Source organism: Chiloscyllium punctatum, chromosome 2, assembly GCF_047496795.1.
Source record: "Chiloscyllium punctatum isolate Juve2018m chromosome 2, sChiPun1.3, whole genome shotgun sequence".
In the NCBI taxonomy this organism is placed as follows: Eukaryota; Metazoa; Chordata; class Chondrichthyes; order Orectolobiformes; family Hemiscylliidae; genus Chiloscyllium; species Chiloscyllium punctatum.
The window spans coordinates 43,816,757-43,840,601 of record NC_092740.1 but is presented as its reverse complement, the minus strand read 5'-3'; the positions used below and the strand labels follow the sequence as shown (position 1 = coordinate 43,840,601).

General features: G+C 39.6%; 1 protein-coding gene across 3 annotated transcripts in view; it reads right to left on the bottom strand.

Moving 5' to 3' along the window:
• LOC140453335 (uncharacterized) overlaps window positions 1-23,611 on the bottom strand; it is a 109,940-nt gene extending 86,329 nt beyond the window's left edge. Inside the window, exon 1 of one of the 3 annotated variants that reach the window (XM_072547908.1) lies at window positions 23,477-23,611. The gene's annotated coding sequence lies outside the window, so the exon portion shown is untranslated. Of the gene's footprint in view, window positions 1-20,673; window positions 20,699-21,392; window positions 21,498-23,476 lie in introns of those variants that run through there. The other 2 variants (XM_072547924.1, XM_072547932.1) reach the window with 2 other exon arrangements.
• Between the last annotated feature and the right edge of the window lie 234 nt (window positions 23,612-23,845).

Sequence of the window (23,845 nt, the reverse complement as noted above, 5' to 3'; positions counted from 1 at the left end):
ATTGTGATCGGCACTGACATGGTGGGTCGAAGGGTCTGTTCCTGTGTTATATTGTTCTAAGCTTGAATTCTAAAAGAATAAAAAAGCGGTGAGCAATGGTAGTATGATGGGGATGTACACTCATGACTCAAGAGCACAGTGAACAAATTGAATTTATCCACCAAATTTGTAATCTGAAGAGGTGTAATGACGACATTGTTGTTGATCAGATTAATTTCTGACTGAAAGACAAAGAATGGAAGTACTTCGAACTCGCTGTTCCAAGCTCAAACCCTCTAATATGGTAACAAAGTTTATTAAAAAGTTCTGGGCAGGACTTTCCACTAGGTTACACTTGATTCTATTCAGTGCACCTTACCTAGGAATCAGCAAAACCAACACAACAGATAGAAATATTTCAACCATAGATTATGTGTAATGAAACGGAGTTGATGTGATGCATTACAGAAGATAGCGAGTCTGGGGGTAGTGGAAGAGGGGTTTAGAAAGTTAAAAAGAAAGGCTTTAGTGCAGAAGCAGTGGTGTGGGTATTGGTAACCAAAGCGTAACAGGAAGATACAGAGTAGGTACATGTAAGATCTCACCAAAAAAAAATAAAGGTTCAGGGTAGGGACAAAACAGTGTTAAAAAATAAATAAACACAGATTAAGGGCTCTTCATCTGAATGTTTTTAGCAATTTGCAACTGGGTGGATGAATTGATGACAAAAATAGATATAAATGAGCATGACACAATAGCCAGTTCAGATGTGTGGCTGCAGAGTGACCACAACTGGGCTCTGAATATTCCAGGACATTTGATATTTCAGGTGGGCACGAAGGAAAGAGGTTGCATAGCTCCGTTAATAAAGGACGAGGTTAGTGCAGTAGTGAGAATTACTCTTGGTGCAGAGGATCAAAATGTAGTATCAGTTTGGGTGGAGATATGAAAAAGCGAAAAAGTAATGGAGAGTCATTTATAGATATTCTGAAAAGAACAACACTTGAGAGCAGTATATAAACCAAGAAAACAATGGAGGCTCTTAAGAAGAGCGCTGCAGTATCAGGAGAGATTTTAATCTTCGCGTTAATTGAAAAAAATGAAACAATCAAGAACTCGGTGCAGGAGTAAGCCAACTGACCCTTCGAGTCCACTCTGCCATTCAGCAAGTTCATGGCTAATCTTTTCATGGCCTCAGCTCCAATTACCTGCCCTCTCGCCATAACCCTTATTGTTCAAAAATCTTTCAGTGAGGTTTCTCAACTACTTCACTGGTAGGGAATTCCACTGATTCACAACCCTTTGGATAAAGAAGTTCCTCCTAAATCTGCACTAATTTATTTTGAGGTGATGCCCCCCAGTTCTAGTTTCACCCACCAGTGGAAACAACCTCCCTGCTTCTACCTTATCTATTCCCTCTATAATTTTATACATTTCCACAAGATCCTCCCTCATTCTTCCAAATTCCTGTGAGTATACTCCCAGTCTACTCAATCTCTCCTCATGAGCTAACCCTCTCAACTTTAAGAATAAACCAAATGATTCTCCTCTGCTCTCCATACAGTGCCCGAGAAAGGATGTTCTGGCGCAAAACTTCACAGAAAAGCCAAAAAAGTTGCAAAAACGAGCAAAGTAACCTGGAGGACGATATCACAGAATGTGTTTTGGACCATTTCTTAAAACATGTTCAGCAACCAATGAAAGAACAGGTTATTTTAGACCTGGAGTACGTAAAGGAACAGGATTAATAAATAACCTCATAGTAAAAGGAGAGTTTTCTAGATAATTATTATCATGTTATGAAATTTCATATCCGGTTTGAAGGTGAAAAATCTGGGTCTAAAACTACTAAACTTAAAAACAATTACGATGATCTGGAGACAGAGCTGACTAAAAGAAACTAGGAAATGAAGTTAAAACATTGGATAGGTCACTGCTGGAATACTGCGTGCAATTCTGGTCTCCTTCCTATCGGAAAGATGTTGTGAAACTTGAAAGGGTTCAGAGAAGATTTACAAGGATGTTGCCAGAGCTGGAGAGTTTGAGCTATAGGGAGAGGCTGAACAGGCTGGGGCTGTTTTACCTGGAGCATCGCAGGCTGAGGAGTGACCTTATAGAGGTTTACAAAATTATGAGAAGCTTGGATAGAAGAAATAGACAAAGTCTTTTCCCTGGGGTTGGGGAGTCCAGAACTACAGGGTATAGGTTTAAGGTGAGAGGAGCAAGATATAAAAGGGAGCTAAGGGGCAACTTTTTCACACAGAGGGTAGTATGCGTATAGAATGAGCTGCCAGAGGAAGTGGTGGAGGCTGCTACAATTGCAACATTTAAATGGCATTTGAATGGGTATGTGAATAGGAAGGATTTAGAGGGATATGGGCCATGTGCTGGCAGGTGGGACTAGATTAGGTTAGGATATCTGGTCAGCATGGAGGAGTTGGACCGAATGGTCTGTTTCCATGCTGTACATCTCTACGACTCTAATTATTTATTAGATCATAAGAAATCAAAGTCATTGCCTATCACCACAAAAGATCTCACACTGTTGTTGTCTCTGAGTAAATCAAAATAATTACTGATAGCTTTATGAAAAGGTGCCAATAATGCTCCAGTGTCTTAAATTTAACGAATGAGTTTGATTTAACGAATGAGTCTCTGCAAAGGCCGGAGAATGGTTCCAATTATTGGAACCTCAGTGTTCTGTCCATTTAGTAATCGCAGCATTTTGTTATGAAGTAAATTTGTTTTTGAAAAATCAACTCACGGGTAATGGACACTCCATTTAATAATACTTATTTTGGTGATAACCACATTTTCCACTGTAATAATAAAAATGCATTAAGCTACCACTCCAATATATCATGGAACTTTTTTGCGTGCAATATTTTCTTCCAAATGACATTCTGAAACACTGCCTGATTGCACAGGTTCATGGAAGGTTTCAAGTTGGTTGATGTGGAAATGGATCAGCAGAATCTGGAGCATGAAAAGAAACATTTCTAAACAATATAAAAGACAATTTCTGCCTGGGTGACAAATTCAGCATAAAGAAGGAAACCTTTGTCTATAAATTAAAGTTAAATATGACAAGATTCTACAGCAGGCCTAGCAGAAGTGTTCAACACTGTAAAAGTAAAATTGTCTAGTTAGAGACAAGAATTACAATCACTACCTCTCGAGCAAGAATTATAATCACTACAGTATGCCAAACCAAATAACAGAATTTATACGGTTGGTCCAGTTTTTGATCATTGGTAACCCCCAAGATATTGATCGGGATTTAATTATGAAAATGCTATTGAGTGTCAAGGTGTGCTGGCTAGGCTAATATAATACCAATAAAAAGGCTGTTGTGAAGCCATGAGATGTAACGATCTGACATTCCAAACATTCTTGCTCTTCCCTTCCTGAACTTCCTGTAACTTTGTGGTGTCTGAACTAATTTTAGACTCACCTTAGGCTTATTAAAAGGCATTCCTTCTTTTCACCTGTCTTGTTAAAGCTAGTCAGCTAAAAGCTGAATCTCTACTGGTTTTTAAAAAAATTGTTTACTGATGGACCAGCCTGTTTTTATTAAATATATTAAATAAATTAAATGTTGAACTTTGCCCATCAAATTTCCTGTTTTAAATCCACGCAATAAAGCCAAAAACTTTGGAAATATTTTCCAAATGTAAAAAGACATATTGTCATACCAGATGGAAATGTTGAGGTACTCAAATGTTAAAAGTCCAACAAAGAACTTTCCATGAAATTTGTTGTTTATAACCATAATAGCTACATATGCTAGTCCACTGTGGAGTACAAACAGGAACACAGGCCGGTTGGACTGTGTAGCCTGTTTCTGTGCCATGATACCTTCTGTGATGTTATATATAACATCTGGATAGCTGAGTAGGCTGGACAACTGGTTTGCAGTGCAGTGTGACTCTAACAACAGCAGGTTCAATTTCCAGACCAGCTCATATCACCATGAAGGCCCTACAGTCTTGCTTGTCACCTGAGGTGTGGTGCCCTTAGATCCACTGCACCTCTGTAATCAGAAAGTAGCCCATGGTCCTCTGGGACTACAGCAACTTTCACTTTTACCTGAAACTAGCATCCAACGAGCAGCGAAATCGACGTTTCGGGCAAAAGCCCTTCATCAGGAATAAAGGCAGTGAGCCTGAAGCATGCACCACTAATCCAGTATTTGGTTTTCAGCATCTGCAGTCATTGTTTTTACCATGTTGACTTTTACCTGAAAGTCTATCGTTTCACCAAGTAGATAATCGTACTTGGCTATTGCTTCCTTTTGCATAGTTAAGTTTAAACTAATTTTTGGGTTTTCTTATAATGGTTCATATACATCAGAGTACAATTTTTAGGAACTTGTGTGGCTGAATGCAATAAATTTGTCACGTTAAGTTTTGAAATATCTGCAGATTCAAATATGGATGCATTCACATCTTCAGTAAAAAGAGTCTTGTTTTTCTCAACCATATATGTGGAATGTCTGTTTACAAAACAGGCTCATGATTGGAGAACCCTTGTTTTTAACCAAATCAAATAGTTACGAAACATTTTAATCAAATTATGATTCCATTTCAGCATGGCTTGACGAAATAGAAGGGATTCATTCTTTCATTCAGTTCCTATGTGAGAAGTCACACCAGCTGATACTGAATTATTCACCATGTATATCATTGACACACTGAAGAAAATTTATGATTATAAAGGAGTCATGGAATGTTTTCATTCTTTGTTACCCATGTTGATATTCAATGGCAATATCATCACTAAATCCCCATCAAAGGGGGCGGCGCAGTGGCACAGTGGTTAGCACTGCTGCCTCACAGCGCCAAAGACCCGGGTTCAACTCCAATTAAAAGGACAAGGCAGCAGATACATGGAAATACCAAACACCCCTCCAAGCTACTCACCATTTAGTCTTGGAAATATCATTGTTCCTTTAGTGCCACTGGAAACAAATCCTGGAATTCCTTCTGTAATGGGATTGTGGGTCTACTTACACCAAATGGACTGCAATGGTTCAAGAAGGCAGTTTACCATAACCACCTTCACAAGACAAGGAATGGGTAATAAATGCTGGCCACATTCTCTGAATAAATAAACAAGAACTGCTCAAAAGGGTTCAATGCTTCATGCTCTTTGGATTAAACATGCTTCAGTCCAAGCCTCCTCATTCTTCCTCCAATATCTCTTTAGAGTTCAAATTTTAGTGGCATTGTGAAGACTTCAACTGAGATCGGATGGTTCAGCACAGAGCAGGAATCAAAGCTGGCATTTGGTAGCTTCGATGGTTCTGTACCAACAGGAGAATGAGAGGCACTTGAAGCTTGTTCTGGTCTTTAGTCACATATTAGCAGATCTGTATCGAAACTCCATTCATCCAATTTGGCTCCATATTCATTCATACCCCAACAAGCAATAATTTGTTGAATACCACTTTCAAACTTATTAACTTGAGGGAGCATGTACTGTTTCTGCAGAGAGACACTGTCACTATCATTTTTTGATGAGCGTTTAACTGTCTTTGGCTCTTATTTTAAGGTTATCACCCACAGTAAAAGCTTTTCTATCTCTAGAATCAGTTCCTTCCTTTAACATTTCAATCAAATTGTTTCTTAAGCTTCTATACTCTACAGCATACAAACCTGGGTAAAAACAATAACTGCAGATGCTGAAAACCAAATACTGGATTAGTGGTGCTGGAAGAGCACAGCAGTTCAGGCAGCATCCAAGGAGCAGCGAAATCGACGTTTCGGGCAAAAGCCCTTCATGATGAAGGGCTTTGGCCCGAAACGTCGATTTCGCTGCTCCTTGGATGCTGCCTGAACTGCTGTGCTCTTCCAGCACCACTAATCCAGCATGCAAACCTATCCTACATAGCCTCTCTTTATACTTTAATCAAAAGACCTCTGGAACATTTGAAAGTCTGCACTGTACTCTTTCCAGTGTGGAGTAAGCAGAACTAAATCAATCATTGTTGGGAGAGCTGGAATAGCTTTATTTTCCATATTCAGATACCTGGATCCTTCAGGTAAGATTTAGGTGACTTAGCCAAATAACTAGGGTTATGTGATAGCAGCATCACTAAACCATCTAGTTCAATGGAAAAAGGGGAAGAAGTTGTGATGTTGTTTTCCCCAAAAGACTTTTCCCTTAACACAGACATTTACATCAATCTTTTCCTTGATGGAATATCTTACAGACCAGTTAGCTCAGTTGGCCACAACAACTAGAATGTCATTCAGAATAATACCAAGGGCATTGGTTACATGGTCATTTTGGTTGAGTCAGATTTCAGACCTACCTCCTCATCTTGCCACAAGAGGAAGGCAAAGGCTAACCACCACCAGAAATAACCAAGGAAATGGTCCTGGATAGAAGTTCAGCAGACAACGATCCAAGGACAGGTGGGCAGCACGGTGGCACAGTGGCTAGCAGAGACCTGGATTCAATTCCTGCCTCAAGTGACTGTGTGTGGAGTTTGGACATTCTGCCCGTGTCTGCGGGTGCTCCGGTTTCCTCCCACAATCCAAAAATGTGCAGGTTAGGTGAATTGGCCATGCTAAATTGCCCATAGTGTTAGGTGAAGGGGTAAATGTAGGGTAATTGGTCTGGGTGGGTTGCACTTTGGCGGGTCGGTGTGGACTTGTTGGGCCGAAGGGCCTGTTTCAATACTGTAAGTAATCTAATCTAAGTAATCTAATCTAAAAAAGACCTGCCTTGGGGCAGACAGTCATGGCATGTCTGAATTAACAAATCTTATCCCAGCCCCACAGACACCGCATTCATCTGCTCAAAATAGCAGTTTTAGGAGGGATATAGCAGGATCAGAGTGAATAACTGACTGATCACATTTTAACTATTCTCTCCCTCTAAATTTTACCAGACTAGATGTAAAATCTGAGCCAAAAAGTGTTGTTTAAAAGCTACACAATTAGTGATATTTGCAAACTGGTCCCTTATCTTTACTTTTCATTACTTCTCATTCTCTCTGAAATTACTACAGCAATCTTTTCGAGAGCTGAATTTCTTTCAGAAGTAACATTTTAGCAAAGTTATAAGAAGATACTTTTGTGGTAGCATATAGTAATAAACAGTGTCTGTGTTGTTAAGAGTCCAGGATGATCTGAAGGATGATGAGGTACAATGGAGGTTAACAAAGATGAAATATGCACTTACATACTGCCTTTCACAACTTCAGGACATTCCAAAATTCTTTATAAACAAACAAATCCTGAGGTCCTTAGGTGAATTTGAATCAAAGATTTAATCAGATTATAAGGTGGACCAAGGGGTGTGTTATTGGTGAGTTGACATCTAACCACTGTCATTGAGTGGGTGTTCAACCTCCGAGCAAGAGACCTGGACCCTATCTATCTATCTATACTGGGTGTGCAAACACCACTTCAAACATGACTTTAACCAATACTCATACCTACCAAAAAACAAGGTGAACTTATATCAGAAACCCTCAATTTTCTTTCATATTGTCTTTGTCTTTTTGTCCCCCTCTTCCTCACTTCACAAAAAAAAGGGAGAAAACGGCTACCCTCAACACACATAGCCACAAGTACATTACTTCCATCCTTTCATGAGCTACTTGATCCACTGAACATTCTTCTTATTGGTAACCAGAAAATCAAAATACACCTTCAAAAACAAATCAGAAAAAGGCACAATTGAGTACAATGAAGAAATCTCTTCACTTTGGCTCAAGAAAGAAAAACTTTTAACGAGGTGTATCATGAAACATTTAATGCTTCAACAAACACTAATAATGCAGAACGCAGAGAATGATGATACAGAGGTTGTATTTAAATATTTTGCATCCACATGAGTGTACTGACAAGACATTGAAGAAACAAGTGAGGATATAGATTTTAATCCAGAGGATTTTGGGTGACACTCTGTTGGACAGAATGATTGTAGAAATTAAAAATTGTAAATCTAATAAAACTACAGTGAAACCCAGTAAAGCAAACGCAATTATTGGTGGAAACATTTTTTCAAACCATACCTAAATTTACTTTTGAATCTTCCTTTTGTAAATTTGTTACTAGTAAAATTTTGAAAGTAAAATTGTTAATAAAACAAGGATTATTTTAAACTATCAATCAAAAAACATAGTCTTTAGAGATTGTTAGCATGGTTTTGCTAAGACCCCGTGCCTTTATAACTTGATTGAATTTGAGGAATTAACAAGGATGACTGATAAGGGTAGTGCAGTAGGTATTATCAACATGGACTTTAGGAAGGCAATTGTCAAGCTCCCACATAGTAAATTGTTAAAAAATATTAAGACTCATGTGCATCAGCAAAATGCGAGAAATTGGGTCCAAGATTGACTCAGTGAGAGGAAACAAAGAGTAATGTTTTTGTGAATGGAGCACTGTTCCATAGAGTACAATACTGGTTCCTTTGTTGTCTGTTGTGCTCACTAATGCTTTACACTGAACTGTGGGAAGGCTTGATTTGGAAATCTGCAGGTGACATAAAAATTGGCTGAGGAGTCAACTGTGTAGAATATAGCTGTCAACTGAGAGAGGATATCAATGGCTTGCTGAAGCTGAATAAGCAGTAAATGGAATTCAGTTCAGAGAAATGAAAGTTTGTGCATTTGAAGCAAGTAAGCAGAGCAAGGAAATAGAATATAATTAGGTGGTTGAGATCTTAGAGTGAATATCCTTAGGTTCCTCAAGGTAAAGTGTTAAAGTCAGCATTTGGGATGTATGCCTTTTTTAGACAAGTTATTAAATACAAAAGCAGGAATGCAATTCTAGAACTACAGAAGACACTGGTTAGGCCACAGCTGGAGTTGTGTGTGCAAATGGTAGAAAGATTAAAAGGATAGGAAGAAGAGATTTTTCATCCAGAAGGTAACGTATGCCTGGATTTCACTGCCCAGTTTGGTGGTCAAGGCAGAAACTGTCAACCAATTTAAACTGGAACCTGGTGTTACATCTTTAGGATCAGGTGCTGGAAAATGGCTTGAAAGTAGGTGGTCAGTTGGTACAAGCAATATCAGCTTTCCCACAAATGGTTACACTAACAAAAACAGAAGTCGCTAGAAAAACTCAGCAGGTCTACCAGCATCCGTGGAGGAAAAACAGAGTTAACACTGATCCCTGTGACCCTTCTTCACAACTGATTACAAAGTCAGGGTTGGGTGCGAGAGCACAGAGTGTGGTTAGTTCAGAGAGAAATAGGATTGAATGGGTGAGTGGGGCACAAAAACTAAGGTGACCATTGTCACGTTGACAGTTCTCAATGAACAGGTTGAGTGCAGCTAAAAGGGCTGTGGGAGGGGCCCGGGCGGAGGAAGAGTGTTGGAGATGGGTGGAGAGACCTGTAGGAGAAGACTGTAAAAAGAAATGGGCACACAGGCGAAGTGACAGAAGAGTTCAATATCTGTCATGCCTGAAATTCTTTGAGTTGGGTTTTACAGCATTAAGACCTTGTTGAGTACAGAACATTCAGCAGCAGACAGCCAAAGGTCAGAAGGAACAGTAAAGACCTGGCAAGGAGAAATTGAGATTTTGGTTAAGAAAAAAGATAGAAGCAGGTATAGACAAAAGAGATCGAGTGAATCCTAAGAAGAACATAAAGGCAGTAGGAGTATAATGAAGAGGGAAATCAGGAGGGCAAAAAGGGGACATGAGATCGCTTTGGCAAATAGGGTTAAGGAGAATCCAAAGGGATTTTATAAATCCATCATGGACAAAACAAGAGGTGGCACTGGACAGCTTAAAATAAAAAAAGTGGATAAATCCCCAGGACCTGGTCAGGATACCTAGAACTCTGCGGGAAGCTAGGGAAGTGATTGCTGGGCCTCCTGCTGAGTTATTTGTATCATCGATAGTCACAGGTGAGGTGCCAGAGGACTGGAGGTTGGCTAACGTGGTGCCACTGTTTAAGAAGGGTGGTAAGGGGAGGCATGTTGTTGGAGGGAATCCTGAGAGACAGGATTTACACATATTTGGAAAGGCAAGGACTGATTAGGGATAATTAGCATGGCTTTTTGCTTGGGAAATCATGCCTCACGAAGTTATTGAGTTTTTGGAAGAAGTAACAAAGAGGATTGATGAGGGCAGACTGGTAGACATGATCTATATGGACCTCAGTAAGACATTCGACAAGGTTCCCCACAGGAGACTGGTTAGCAAGGTTAGATCTCATGGAATAAAGGGAGAACTAGCCATTGGTACAGAACTGGCTCAAAAAGGTAGAAGGTGGTGTTAGAGGGTTGCTTTTCAGACTGGAGGTCTGCGACCAATGGAGTGCCACAAGGATCGGTGTTGGGTTCACTACATTTCATCATTTATATAAATGATTTGGATGTGAGCAAAGAGGTATAGTTAGTAAGTTTGCAGATCACACCAAAATTGGAGGTGTAGTGGACAGTGAAGAAGGTTACCTCAGAGTACAACAGGATCTTGATCAGATGGGCCACTGGGCCAAGGAGTGGCAGATGGAGTTAAATCTAGATAAATGCGAGATGCTGCATTTTGTAAAAGCAAATTAGTGCAGTGTTTGTACACTTAATGGTAAGGTCCTGGGGAGTGTTACTGAGCAAAGAGACCTTGGAGTACAGGTTCATAGTTCCTTGAAAATAGAATTGCAGTTAGACAGAATAGTGAAGAAGGTATTTGTTATGCTTTACTTGTCAGAGTATTGGGTACAGGAGTTGGGAGGTCATGTTGTGACTGTACAGGACATTGGTTAGGCTACTTTTGGAATACTGTGTGCAATTCTGGTCTCCTTCCTATTGGAAGGATGTTGTGAAACTTGAAAGGGTTCAAGAAAGCTTTACAAGGATGTTGCCAGGGTTGAAGGATTTGAGCTATAGGGAGAGGCTGAATAATCTGTGGCTGTTTTCCCTGGAGAATCGGAGTCTGAGGGGTGACCTTATAGAAGTTTGTAAAATCATGGTGGAGTCCAGAACTACATGGTATAGGTTTAAGGTGAGAGGGGAAAGATATAAAAGGGAGCTAAGGGGCAGCTTTTTCATGCAGAGGGTGGTGAGTGTATGGAATGAGCTGCCAGAGGAAGTGGTGGAGGCTGGTACAGTTACAGCATTTAAAAGGCATCTGGTTGGGTATGTAAATAGAAGGGATATGGGCCTATTGCTGGTAAATGGGACTAGATTAGGTTGAGATATCTGGTCGGCTTGGACAAGTTAGACCAAAGGGTCTGTTTCTGTGCTGTATATCTCTATGACTCTAAAGTGGGGTAAGGAGAAGGTTGAAGACAGAGGGAAAGGGAGGGGAAAAAGAAACGCCAGAGGGGAGTAGGTATCTCAGAGTTGTTGAAGCTTGCATACCTTATTGCCTGAAAGGAAGTAATGTCAAGAAAAACCAAATAATGAAATGGAACTGGGGAGCAGGACAGCTCGGAGACAGCAGGAGGCGTTGCTAATGGAGAGAGGTTGAAAGGCTAAGGGCAGCATGGTGGCTCAGTGGTTAGCACTGCTGTCTCACAGTGCCAAGGACTGCCTTGGGCGACTGTCTGTGTGGAGTTTGCACATTCTCCCCAGATCTGCGCGGCTTTCCTCTGGGTGCTCCGGTTTCCTCCCACAATCCAAAGATGTACAGGTTAGGTGAATTGCCCATAGTGTTCAGGGTTGTGTAGGTTGGGTGCGTTAGTCAGGGGTTAAATTTAGAAGACTGGGTCTGTGTGGGTTACTCTTCGGAGGGTCATTGTGGACTTGTTGGGCCAAAGGGCCTGTTTCCACACTGTAGGGATTCTATGATCTATGAATGTGCATATTGTGTTACATGGCATGGAGTGGAGATCCCAAGTTGCAGCAAGAACAGTTGTCTGAAAAGCATTGTACATCACAGAGATACCTGTGATCTTGTGTGGATTTGAAACAAGAAGGATCAAACTTCAGTTGGAATCGACCAAGGCAAGTTTGAGCCGGAGGCACTCACTGAGGAATGAGTTGTGGCTCTGGAAGCAAGTTTTGGCAAATGCTTTGTCAAATACCCAGAGGCTGAAAGAAAGTAATGATGGTGTGGAAATCCTGTTAGAGACAGAAGCAGAACTTCAACATGTGCATACCTGGAAGAGATATGGCAGAGTTAATACTTTGTTTTGTTTTAAAGTTTATGGATGGTCAAGATCTGAAACAAGAAAAAGTAGTTGTGAAGAAGGGTCACAGGACTCTAAACATTAACACTGTTATCTCTACAGACCTGCTGAGTTTCTCTCAATTTCAGTTTTTGCTTCAGATTTCCAACACCCTTGGTTCAGAGGTTAAACCAATTGGTCTGTCGTTCTGGGTTAATGCTGCTATCTACTCATTTTTTATGAAATCTACAGCCATACTCCATGGAGGTTTATGACCAGTGCCTTTGCAATTTCCACCCATAGGTCCATCCTTAGATGTGACCTACCAAGGGTCTTGCCACTAGCACAAAATGGCAAATATAATCGACTCAACAACATGGACCTTTTGAAAACGGCATTATTTACCTTAAAATTCTTAATCCAGCATTAGCAATGAAACAAAAATTAATAAAAAACAAGTAGCAAAGTGCCAGATGCAATCTTGTAACAGCTAAGTGCAATGGTTCCAGTGTTGTCAGCAAATGCAGCATAGACATGAGAACACTGCAGCCCTATCTACCCACTATTACCTGCTACTTGAACAATATTCATAACTTAAAATGCCTCTCAGCACCAATTTCCCTTTTCCAACCTCATCTTAAAAGTTGAGTCAATTTAACCATTAATTTTACACACCCTCAAGTTCCTGTGCAAGAACATCTCTCTTGTTCTGACCTAAATCTCTCTAATGTAAACTTTGATCAATGTCCTAGAGATTCAAGACTCCTCAGAAGCAGGTTGTTTCAGCTATTCTTTGCCCCTCACTCCCTCTTTCAGCATTTGAAATAGCTCTATTGAATTAGCCACAACCTACACCATTCTAACAGAAACAGTCAAAATTTTAAGTCTTCCTTCAGATTTCTACTTCCTCCTACCAGGTAGCTATTGGTCTGGATGGAATTTATGTATGGTCTCAAAATTCTTACTGTAGTCCTTTCTTATCTCTCTTTCAGCTTTTTCCATGTTATATGGGGGTCACCTTCATATGAACCATCCTTTTTTTCTTCTGGCTGTTGTTCTAAGCCTAACACAGCACATAACACCTGAGCCATTAAAGGGTTTTACATGGATTTAGGACTACTTCTTGATTATCAACCTTACATTCCGGTATCCTGTAAGGATTTTTAAAAAAATGTTATCTACTTGAGGTACCACTTTTCAAGTGTTGTAAACTTGAAAGCCAAACATTTTCTCTTTGTGGTATGGAAAGAGCAGACAAAGACGGGACTGAAACATTCCCAAATACCTTCATCTAGAAGGGTTCAGTGGATGATTTCAGTTCCTCTTAAAACACTCCACCAGATCCAGTTCAACTCACATTTCATTTGATAACAATAGTTGGTTTATCCTGACAATCTTCTAGCTATAGTACACAAGACTCTAGAACTAGCTTGCCCCTATTCCTGATGAAGGGCTTTTGCCCGAAACTTCGATATTCCTGCTCCTCAGATACTGCCTGACCTGCTGTGCTTTACCAGCACCACTCTAATCCTACCCCTACCCACAGTTGCATAGCTACAACAAAGATCTGCATTGACCTGGCTGCGTGGAAAACTGCTCAAGAATTCAACCAATTACTGTCAGATTAGGCCACTCACAATGATCATAGTGAGGAATTTGTTGTCAACTGTACTGTCAAGTGGCACTTATTCAGCAATAAGCAGCTCACAATGCCAGGGTCATATTGCACAGACCTTCTTACGGTCCAAGAAAGAGCTAAATTCCATAAGACAGGGTACCTGCTAACATCAGGTATCATTAATACCACTCTCAGTATAAACGAGCCTGAGCAAAATTTAAGTAGGTGGGAATAAGGCAGTAGGTTCTGCATTAGTTAGCACAGAGGAAAATGGTTGTGATTGCTGGAGATCAATCATTTCAGACTCAGAACAGATCAGTTGTCAGGGTAGTGTCCTAGATCCAACCATCTTCAGCTGCTTCATCAATGACCTTTCCGACATCATAATGTCAGAAGTGGGCATATGTGCACAATTTTCCGTACCAACTGCAACTTCAAGTCATAGAGCTATACAGCATGGAAACAGACCTTTTGGTCCAACCCGTCCATGCCAACCAGATATCCTAAATAAGTTTTATTCCATTTGCCAGCATTTGCCCCATATCTCTCTACACCCTTCCTATTCATATACCCATCCAGATACCTTTTAAAATGTTGTAATTGTACCAGCCTCCACCACCTCCTCTGGCAACTCATTCCATACATATACCACAATCTGCGTGAAAATTTTCAGATACTGAAGCACTGTGTCCAGATGAAGCAAGACCTTTGTATCTTTCTGGCTTGGGCTGATGGTGGCAAATGCCATTTATAGCACACATGTGGGGAATTACCACTGATCAGAAACAGAACTGGAACAGTCAAATGTGCATGGGTGCAACAGCAAGTCAGAGACTCGAATGTTATTTCCATGTTAGCTAATAACTCATCCACGGACTCTCCAAAGCCTGCTCATCATCTACAAGGCACAATATATAATGCTTTTAAGACCATAATGTACTTGACATTTTGTAATTTATTAAAAGTAACATGTTGACACACACCAATGTCAGACTACTTGAACAAACTGGCCAAGGCTATATGCTGAAAATATTCTTAATTCCAGCTTTTGTTCTGCCATAGCACAAATTTATTTGGGCATACATTCAATTAATAGTCCTTATTACCCCTAAATTAATGTGACATTTCCTACATATTCTTCTCAGAAAAATGTTAAAAGTGCTGGTTCTATTAAAGTAACAGCTTATTCTCCAGGTTAAATGTACAACAATACAGAGTCTAATGACAAGAAGATCGGAGTTTTAATTTCTGGTCTGAGCCAAATTTCTCATTCCAAATCAAGTGGCAGTCAGGATACCACAACTGGCCTCCGTGCTCTTATGTTTGGGGAGGGGTGTGGTAGGTGGGGGAGAAACTTGCCAGGGTTGCTTTGCAACCATATATAGGCAAATGTGGGGACTACAGACGCTGGAGATCAAAGTCAAGATTAGAGCGGTGCTGGAAAAGCACAGCAAGTCAGGCAGTATCCAAGGGAGGAGGAAAATCAACTTTATGGGCAGGAGCCCTTCCCTCATGAAGGGCTTTTGCCCAAAACGTCGATTTTCCTGCTCCTTGGATGCTGCCTGACTTGCTGTGATTTTCCAGCACCACTCTAATCTTGCAACCATATAATGTTCTAACCAATTTGTTCAGAAATACTATTACACATCTCTGAGCAAGTAGGACTTGAACCCAGGTCTTCTCGTTCAGAGGTAGGGACACTACCACTCCACAAGAACCCTTACCTTGCAACTATTATACTGTCTGTAATAACGCTCACATTCTGTTTACTTGGCAGACAAAAATCAGGGTGTGTTCATCTTGAACGTAGCCATTGTGCTCTGGAAACTGCCATTAAGATTCAGTGAGCCTCCAAAAATACAATGAATCTGAAACTGAACAAACGATTATAGATCTTTCCACAAGTAATCGCTCATTTCAAAAATGTATTACTGGAGCACAGTTCTTTCCTTTGAATACGAAAAATATTATGTGACATGTTTTGCATCAGCAGAACCGCAGCAAAGATAAATCAACTCCACATACTCCAAACAAAAATTGGTGATTTTGCCCTGATCAGGAAAGCTGGATAAAAAAAAACTTAATTTTCTTTAGAGTCATTTTGAACTATACTCATTATTTTTATCTGCGAGACTCTCGTGCAGGGTTCATACTTTGGCCGTTTCAAAGGAACTGCCTTCTTATGCAAAAGTCAGGAGTGGAACTCAAGACCTTCTTGTAAAAATTGGATGCACATGGACTCAGTGCTCAAATATGGACATGAACCTCTTTCTGCCTAATATTCCTGGGAGAAAGTGAGAAGACTGAGGGGTGACCTTATAGAGGTTTACAGAATCATGAGGGGCATGGATAGGATAAACAGGCAAAGTCTTTTCCCTGGGGTTGGGGAGTCCAGAACTAGAGGGCATAGGTTTAGGGTGAGAGGGGAAAGATATAAAAGAGACCTAAGGGGCAACGTTTTCACACAGAGGGTGGTACGCGTATGGAATAAGCTGCCAGAGGAAGTGGTGGAGGTTGGTACAATTGCAACATTTAAAAGGCATCCGGATGGGTATATGAAAAGGAAGGGTTTGGAGGGATAGGGGCCGGGTGCTGGCAGGTGGGACTGGATTGGGTTGGGATATCTAGTCGGCATGGACAGGTTGGACCAAAGGGTCTGTTTCCATGTTGTACATCTATATGGCTCTATGACTGCAGATGCTGGAGATCAGAGTTGAAAAGTGTGGCGCTGGAAAAGCACAGCATATCAGGCAGCATTCAAGGAGCAAATTTCTCCTTCAACCCAGCACTGTCCTCTTCAACTGTCCTACCTGTCCATCTTCCTTCCTACCTATCTGCTCCACCCTCCCCTCTGACCTATCACAATTACCACCAACCTGCATCTATTTATCATCACTTTCCGAGCTACTTTCTCCCAGTTGCCCCTCTCCACCCTCCTATTTATCTCTCAGCCCCCTTTCTCCCCCTCCCACATTCCTTATACCCGAAACATCGATTCTCCTGCTCCTTGGATGCTGCTTGACCTGCTGTGCTTTTGCATCACCACATTTTTCAACTCTTAATATTCCTGGGTCAAGGTGATTCATATGTTCAGATATATAACCAAGAAAATGCATTCCATTTCACTTGCTCCGCCAGCTTAATTTAAAAAAAAGACTTCTTGTATGTAGAGATTAAATATCCAAAATGTGTATCAAGTATCTTAATATGAGTCAATTTAGCATAAGTAGAAAGTATGATAAGAGCCTAAGACTGGCAAAACATCTGCAGAAAATGCAGACCGTACACCCATTTTAGCTGCATGTCCACACAAAATTTGATTAAAAATAACCAGCAACTTTGTTTCCCAAGAAGGATTACTGGTGTAGCAACTGGATGGTCACACCTTGATCACAGGCAAGCAGTATTGAAGACTCGTCACTAAGATTAATGGGCTAAGTGAAAAATGGCTACAGTACAAATATAAATGAAAACAACATGTTGGCTTCATCACAATCCTGTGAGACACAATTGATAATGGAACAGTATCAGAAACATCTAAAAATGTATAACAAATCTATAGCTAGCGACAACAGATGCATTAAGTAACAAGGTGACAAAAAAAAGGGATCTTTGAACCTGCATCGCCATTCAATAAGATATTGAGAGATTGGATTTTAGATCAACTCCAGATTCCTGCATACCATGAATAGATTCTGATAATTAGATTCGAATAATTGATTACCAAGGGCATGAAAAATTATCCACCTCTGCCTTAAGAGATTCTGCATCCAATGCCTCAAAGAAGGGAACTCCAATGATTCTCAACCCTCTGGAAGAAATATTTTATGCTCTTAAATGGGCGACCTTTCACTTTTAAACCACAGTGCCCTAGTTCTAGATGCACCCAGAAGAGGAAATATTCTTTCTACATCCATCCATTCAAGTCCCCTCAGGATCTTGTGACATGTGAAAAACTAGACACTTTTTAAAAATCAAGCAGCTTAATGATGAACTAAAATTGAAACGGAGAACCACAACATGTTTGAAAACAATAGAGGTCAAGGCAAGAAAAGAATAATTAGAGGACAACGTGGATTTCAAAGTCAACATATTTTAGAAGGAAGGCACTTTAAAGGTAGTTGAAAAATATTAAAAATGACAGTAAGATGAATCTTGGATTTTAATTCACTAAGCACAGGGGATGAATCATCTATAAGAGATAGCTATGGTTTAAGAGGAATAAGAGTCAAATGTTGTGCCACGTCAACTTACAAAGTAACCAACACTTGCTCCTGTAACCATGCCTCCAATTTCAAATATAAGAAAGCATTCTCCTTTTTTAAAAAAAAATTCTTAATTCCAAAAAATTGCAACATTAGAATCAGTACCTGAACAATTCAAATTAATGGATTTTGAAGTATTTACTACATTGCTGCAGAAAAAAGAAAAAAAAAAGTACTCCATATAAAATTGAAAGTATGTGGCTTACAAATGGAAACAGTAATTTCAGAGGAAGTAAAATATACTGAACAATTTTTTTAAAAAGCGGGATTAACTGAAGTAAGAAACATAATCCAGATGAGCTTTAGTAAGACATTTGACAATGTTTCTCGAGATAGACTGGTTGGCAAGGTGAGATCACATGGAATAGAGGAAGAACTAGCCATTTGGATTCAAAACTGGTGCGAAGATAGAAGACAGAATGGCGGTGGAAGGTTGCGTTTCAGATTGGAGGCCTGTGACCAGTCATGTCCTACAAAGATCGGTGCTGGGTCCACTGCTTCTTGTCATTTATATAAATTATTTGGATGTGAACATAGGAGGTATGGCTAGTAAGTTTGTAGATGACACCAAAATTAAAGGTGTAGTGGACAGCAATGAAGGTTACCTCTGAGTAAAACGGGATCTTGACCAATTGGGCCAATGGGCCAAGGAGTGGCAGATGGAGTTTAATTTAAATAACTGTGAGGTGCTGCCTTTTGAGAAGGCAATTAGAGCAGGGCTTATAAACGTAATGGTAAGGTCCTGCTGAACAAAGAGACCTTAGAGTGCAGACTCATAGTTCCTTGAAAGTGGAGTTGCTGTAAGTAGGATAATGAAGAAGGCATTTGGTATGCTTTATTAGACAGTGCATTGAGTATAGGAGTGAGAAGGTCATATTGCAGCTGTACAGGACATTAGTTACGCCACTTTTGGAATACTGTGTGCAATCTGGTCACCCTGCTATAGGAAGGATGCTGTGAAACTTGAAAGGACTCAGAAAAAAGATTTACAAGGATATTACTAGGGCTATAGGGAAAGGTTGACTCGGCTAGGCTATTTTCCCTGGAGCATTGAAGATTGAGGGGTGACCTTATAGAGTTTTATAAAATCATGAGTGGCATGGTTAGGGTAAATAGATGTCTTTTCCCTGTGGTGGGGAGTCAAAAAGCAGAGGGTATGGGTTTGGAGTGAGAGGGGAAAGATTTAAAAAGGGACCTTAGGGGCAATTTTTCACACAGAGGGTGGTGCATGTATGGAATGAGCTGCCATAGGAAGTGGTGGAGGCTGGTACAATTACAACATTTAAAAGGCACCTGGCTGGGTATACAACTAGGAAAGGTTTAGAGGGATATGGTCCAAATGCTTGCAAATAGGACTAGATTTGTCTAGGATATCTGTTTGGCATGGACAAGTTGGACTGAAGGGTCTGTTTCCGTGCTGTACATCTCTATGACTCTCAGTACCAGTATAGTGCATTTCTCAACAACAAGAAAGACGGTTCTGTGAACTCTAGTTCAGAAACGATTCAAAAGAAGTCTATGCTGATTTCTTTGAAGGTTTCTGTGGAAAGATGATAACTCTCCCTGCCCATTGGTTCATACCAGCATGCAAAGAATTCCCAAACTGAATATTTACAGCATCAAAAGCAGATATAGAAGCTACAAAATGATAGATGTTATACTTGTTCATACTAGAAGCATGGACAATTATCTCAAAAGACTGAGTTCTCAGTAACCATGAGGCACGTCATTGCAATCAAAAATGAAAAGGTGACCTGCAATGCCTCAATTCAAAATAGAGATGAAATTGCTTTGTCATGTACAATTCTATAACTTGCACATTGCATCATGGGGCTTTTATATTTTTTGTCAAACATAGCATTGTTCAATTCCATTCAAAGATTTAACTAGTCTTATTTCTTAAATCCCAATTGTTTACAGTCACTTCTCTTAAAAACAGATGTGGCAAAAAAATGGTATTCCTATTTCATTATAGCTATCATGTCAACGTTGCAGAAAAAGAAGTCTGGTTAACGTATTGTTCTGGACCACTAAAATAAATTACTTGCTGAATTTTTTTCAGTCTAGATATCTTATAAACTATTCATTTATGTAAAAAGATAAGTTACAGATTTACACTCAGTCCCCAAATGTGTAAACCGGCCACTACCTTGCGATAATCCATATAATGCTGCAGTATACTTTATTACAATAGCACTCCTACACATATGCACTAATTGATGATTTTATTAAAAGATTCCACTTGGAAAAGATTTTGTAGCATCTTAATGTCAACAGCACCTGGTAATTGGTATGAACCATTCACACTGTAGAAGGTACCAATTAGAGAAGCCTCTCACTTTATGCTATGCAAAGTCTTTTGTTTCCCTTTCCCAGGTGCACAAATCTTAATTAAATTCCTCAGCGAAGTTATTTATGTCCACAATGCTTTCAAACAAGCCCTCTGTCCACCATTTAAAAACCTAAATTAATAAAAGGAAATAGCTGGAACTTTCCTTTTGCCTATTTAACATCCAGAATAGCCACTAAAAAGCCAGGATTTGGTAAGAAACAATGAATACCCCTTAACCATTCCTCCATTATGAAGCCATTTCCAAATATTAGATCATGTCCCTCTGTTAGTAGCAACATTCAATTACTGGTTTCTTAGATGACAGGAGGTTAATGCCTGAACATTATTTCAAAAAGGTCCCTCACAACAGTTAAATGTATGAAAGTCAACAGCATCACCTGAGCGCTCAGGGGTCCAAGAATTCCTCAGCTCTTGTTCAGGGATTCACAAGATTAATGATTGCTCAACTAAGAAACCACATTTCATCGGTCATATCTTTAGTAATTGGTAATTTTATTAGTCTGTGGCAATACCATAGTCATACATAAAATGCAATTCATAACAACAAATGGTAATTCTATTGAAAGACTGTATTAAGACATTCCAGAGCCGATTACATTAGGATTAGGATTTGAAAACAGCATGGTATTAAGCATAACAAATTATTTTTACTTAAATAAGTATCACACAAAACAACACCAATGTTAGTTTCTCTCTTTTGTATGATCTGGGCTTGATTAATCAATCATACTGAATAAAACTTAAATTTACAAATGGATGAAATAACAGAGGGTAGTTCTCTATGAGCAAAACATCTTTCACTTCAAGAATAAATGCTAGGACCTTGAGAACCATGTACAAGAATTATTTATTACAGATAACTGATGAAATCAGAGTAAAGTTCAACCTTGTTGACCCAAACACAATTCTCTTGTTCCTCTATATAAGATGTCAGAACTTGGCATACAATATGCTACCTAAATTTAATGGTCACCTTTTGGGGAAAATCACAACTGGAATCCAAAAGCAAATGTTTACATACAATATCTTCACACTATACATGAACTAGCATGGCCAAGTCTGTTTTATAAAAGTAAACATCGAACAAATACAATACCTTTCCCAACTTCAGGATGGCCCAAAACACTTGCAAAGTGGAGTCGGGAAACATTCACACACTATGGAATCCACCAAGAAAGTCAAAGAAATACATTCTGAATAAAAATAAATTACATGCTATACCAAGCTTTGTGAAGTGAAACATCATCGATTTGTCAAGTAATTTGCTGTCGGTTATGACACACCCCTGTCAGAAACAATTATGCTCTGACTATATAATTTGAAGGATTACCAATTATCACTGAACTAACACAACAAGTTGCACCAAGCACTTTGTTTAATCATCACACCACACTGATCCCTACTTTCATGTCAACAACAGATGGCAATCACACGAAAAACAAAATTGGCATTTCTAACTTTAATTGATATCCTTTTTATCTGCACCGAAGCATTTGGATTGTTTTTTTCCAAACTTAAAAACACTGGACACTGACTAATCACAACCCGATAGATACATATTCACCACTGGGTCTAAGCACAGAGAGACAGAACTAAGATAAACTAAAATGAGAAAGAGCAATTCTGTACAAGAGTCAAGATTAGAGTGGTGCTGGAAAAGCACAGGTCAGACAGCATCCAAGGAGCAGGAAAATCAATGTTTTGGGCAAAAGTCCCTCATCAGAGACATGCAAGAATTCAGTACAAGAGTCATACTTAACTGCAAGCTTTATTTCTATCTCCACAGACATTCCCAGACCTGCCATTTCCAGCACTTTCTGCTTTTATTTCAGAATGCTCCAGCTTTGATTTTTTTTTCTATGCCATCTTGTTCTGGACACCCTAACTAAAGGACAGAATTCTTCCTGCACACTTGGCCAACTTTAATTACGTTAAATGAAAATTAGAATAAGACTAAAAATAATTTAAAAATAGGGTACAAAACCTGAATGAAATCATAACTGAAATTATTCCACAGTACAATCAACAACCACTTTAACATTTAGAAGAGCTATGTAACATTATTTAAGAGTATCCATGTACTTGTACATACATGAAGTGCTCACAAATAATAATCGAATTTGAACTGCCTCAAGATGAGAAGTAATGTCAAGATACTAATAGCATTCTAGTTTTCTTTTCCCCATGTAACCCATCATTACACAGGTCAATGGCATTCAATTACCAGAACATTTTTCATCAGTCACTTCTCAGTTATCTCTCTCTAATGAGACAGCAGCTCTATGGTCCATTATGGCTATGCCACCTTTAATTTTTATAACCAATCATAAAATTGATACTGCAAAAGGCAAGAAATAACCTAAAATACATTTTATGTCAATTCATTCCTAATAAATTTGTATAGAACCAATGACAATCTCACATAACCCAGGTCCAACAGCTATTTGTTATTGTGATTCCTTAAATCAGTTTTCAAATGACATCAAGGCAGATCAAGTCTATTCAGAAGAATCAATTAACTCACAAACCTGTTCTAATTCCCACTAAAGCTAGGATGCACTTTCTCCATGACAATAAACTGGTTGAAGTTGAACAACTGTACAGGACTGGTCTTCTGAGCTGCAAAGCTATGGTTCACTTTATTAGTTCTTGAGCAAGTATTGTTGCTGCCTCATGTCTTTCTGCCACCTCAAGTACAGAGAAGCTTCATCTCATAAGCCTGACCCCGTTTCTGGTTTCGTAAGTGGGCGATCAAATTTTAGAAATTTCGTATGATAAAATGACACAGGAGGACTGATTATGTTGTGACTGATAAGAAAAGGAGGTATTTTCTCAAAATTATTCCAATAATCCCTCAAAATATTGCGCCAATAACATACATTCACGATCACTATCATCTATACACTTGTTGACAGAGAGTCATCCTAAAAATAAATTTTCATCTTAGATGCTCAGTTCTAAAAGAGCTATTTTGTGCAGGAATGTCGACCATCTCCCATTGGTTTTGTTGTCTCCTCTAGCTGTTGAAAGCGCATGCTCCGATGCCGATTTGCACATCAATCCTTAAATCCAATCGTTCACCTCCACTCACTAATACCTACATCTCCAGTGCAGCCAGGGGCCTTCCAACATTACACTGCAATCGAGACTAAGCATTTGAAATTTCCCAAGAAAACATACCAAAAGTCAGGTGCACGATTTGCCTCTCCTCCCGGCTTTGGGGTTTACAATGAAGTCTTGCTGAATCTCTCACTGTCTGCCAGTCTCAGTCTGTCTCACTGCTGCTGCCGCTTATTACACCCAGTCTGGGAGCTCATGCATCTGACGCACGCAATGCGACGCCGGCAATTTCAATTAAAGGGACCCTGTCTTAACTGAAAAAAAACAATTGCTCCTCCAGCAAATATTCCCAAAATCCAATAAAATTATGAGAATTTGTACACGTCCGTTTCATATCAAAATGCAGCCGATTTGCAACTGAAATAAAATGAACTGCGGATGCTGGAAACAAAGACAGGAATTGCTGGAGAAACTCAAGCAGGTCTGGCA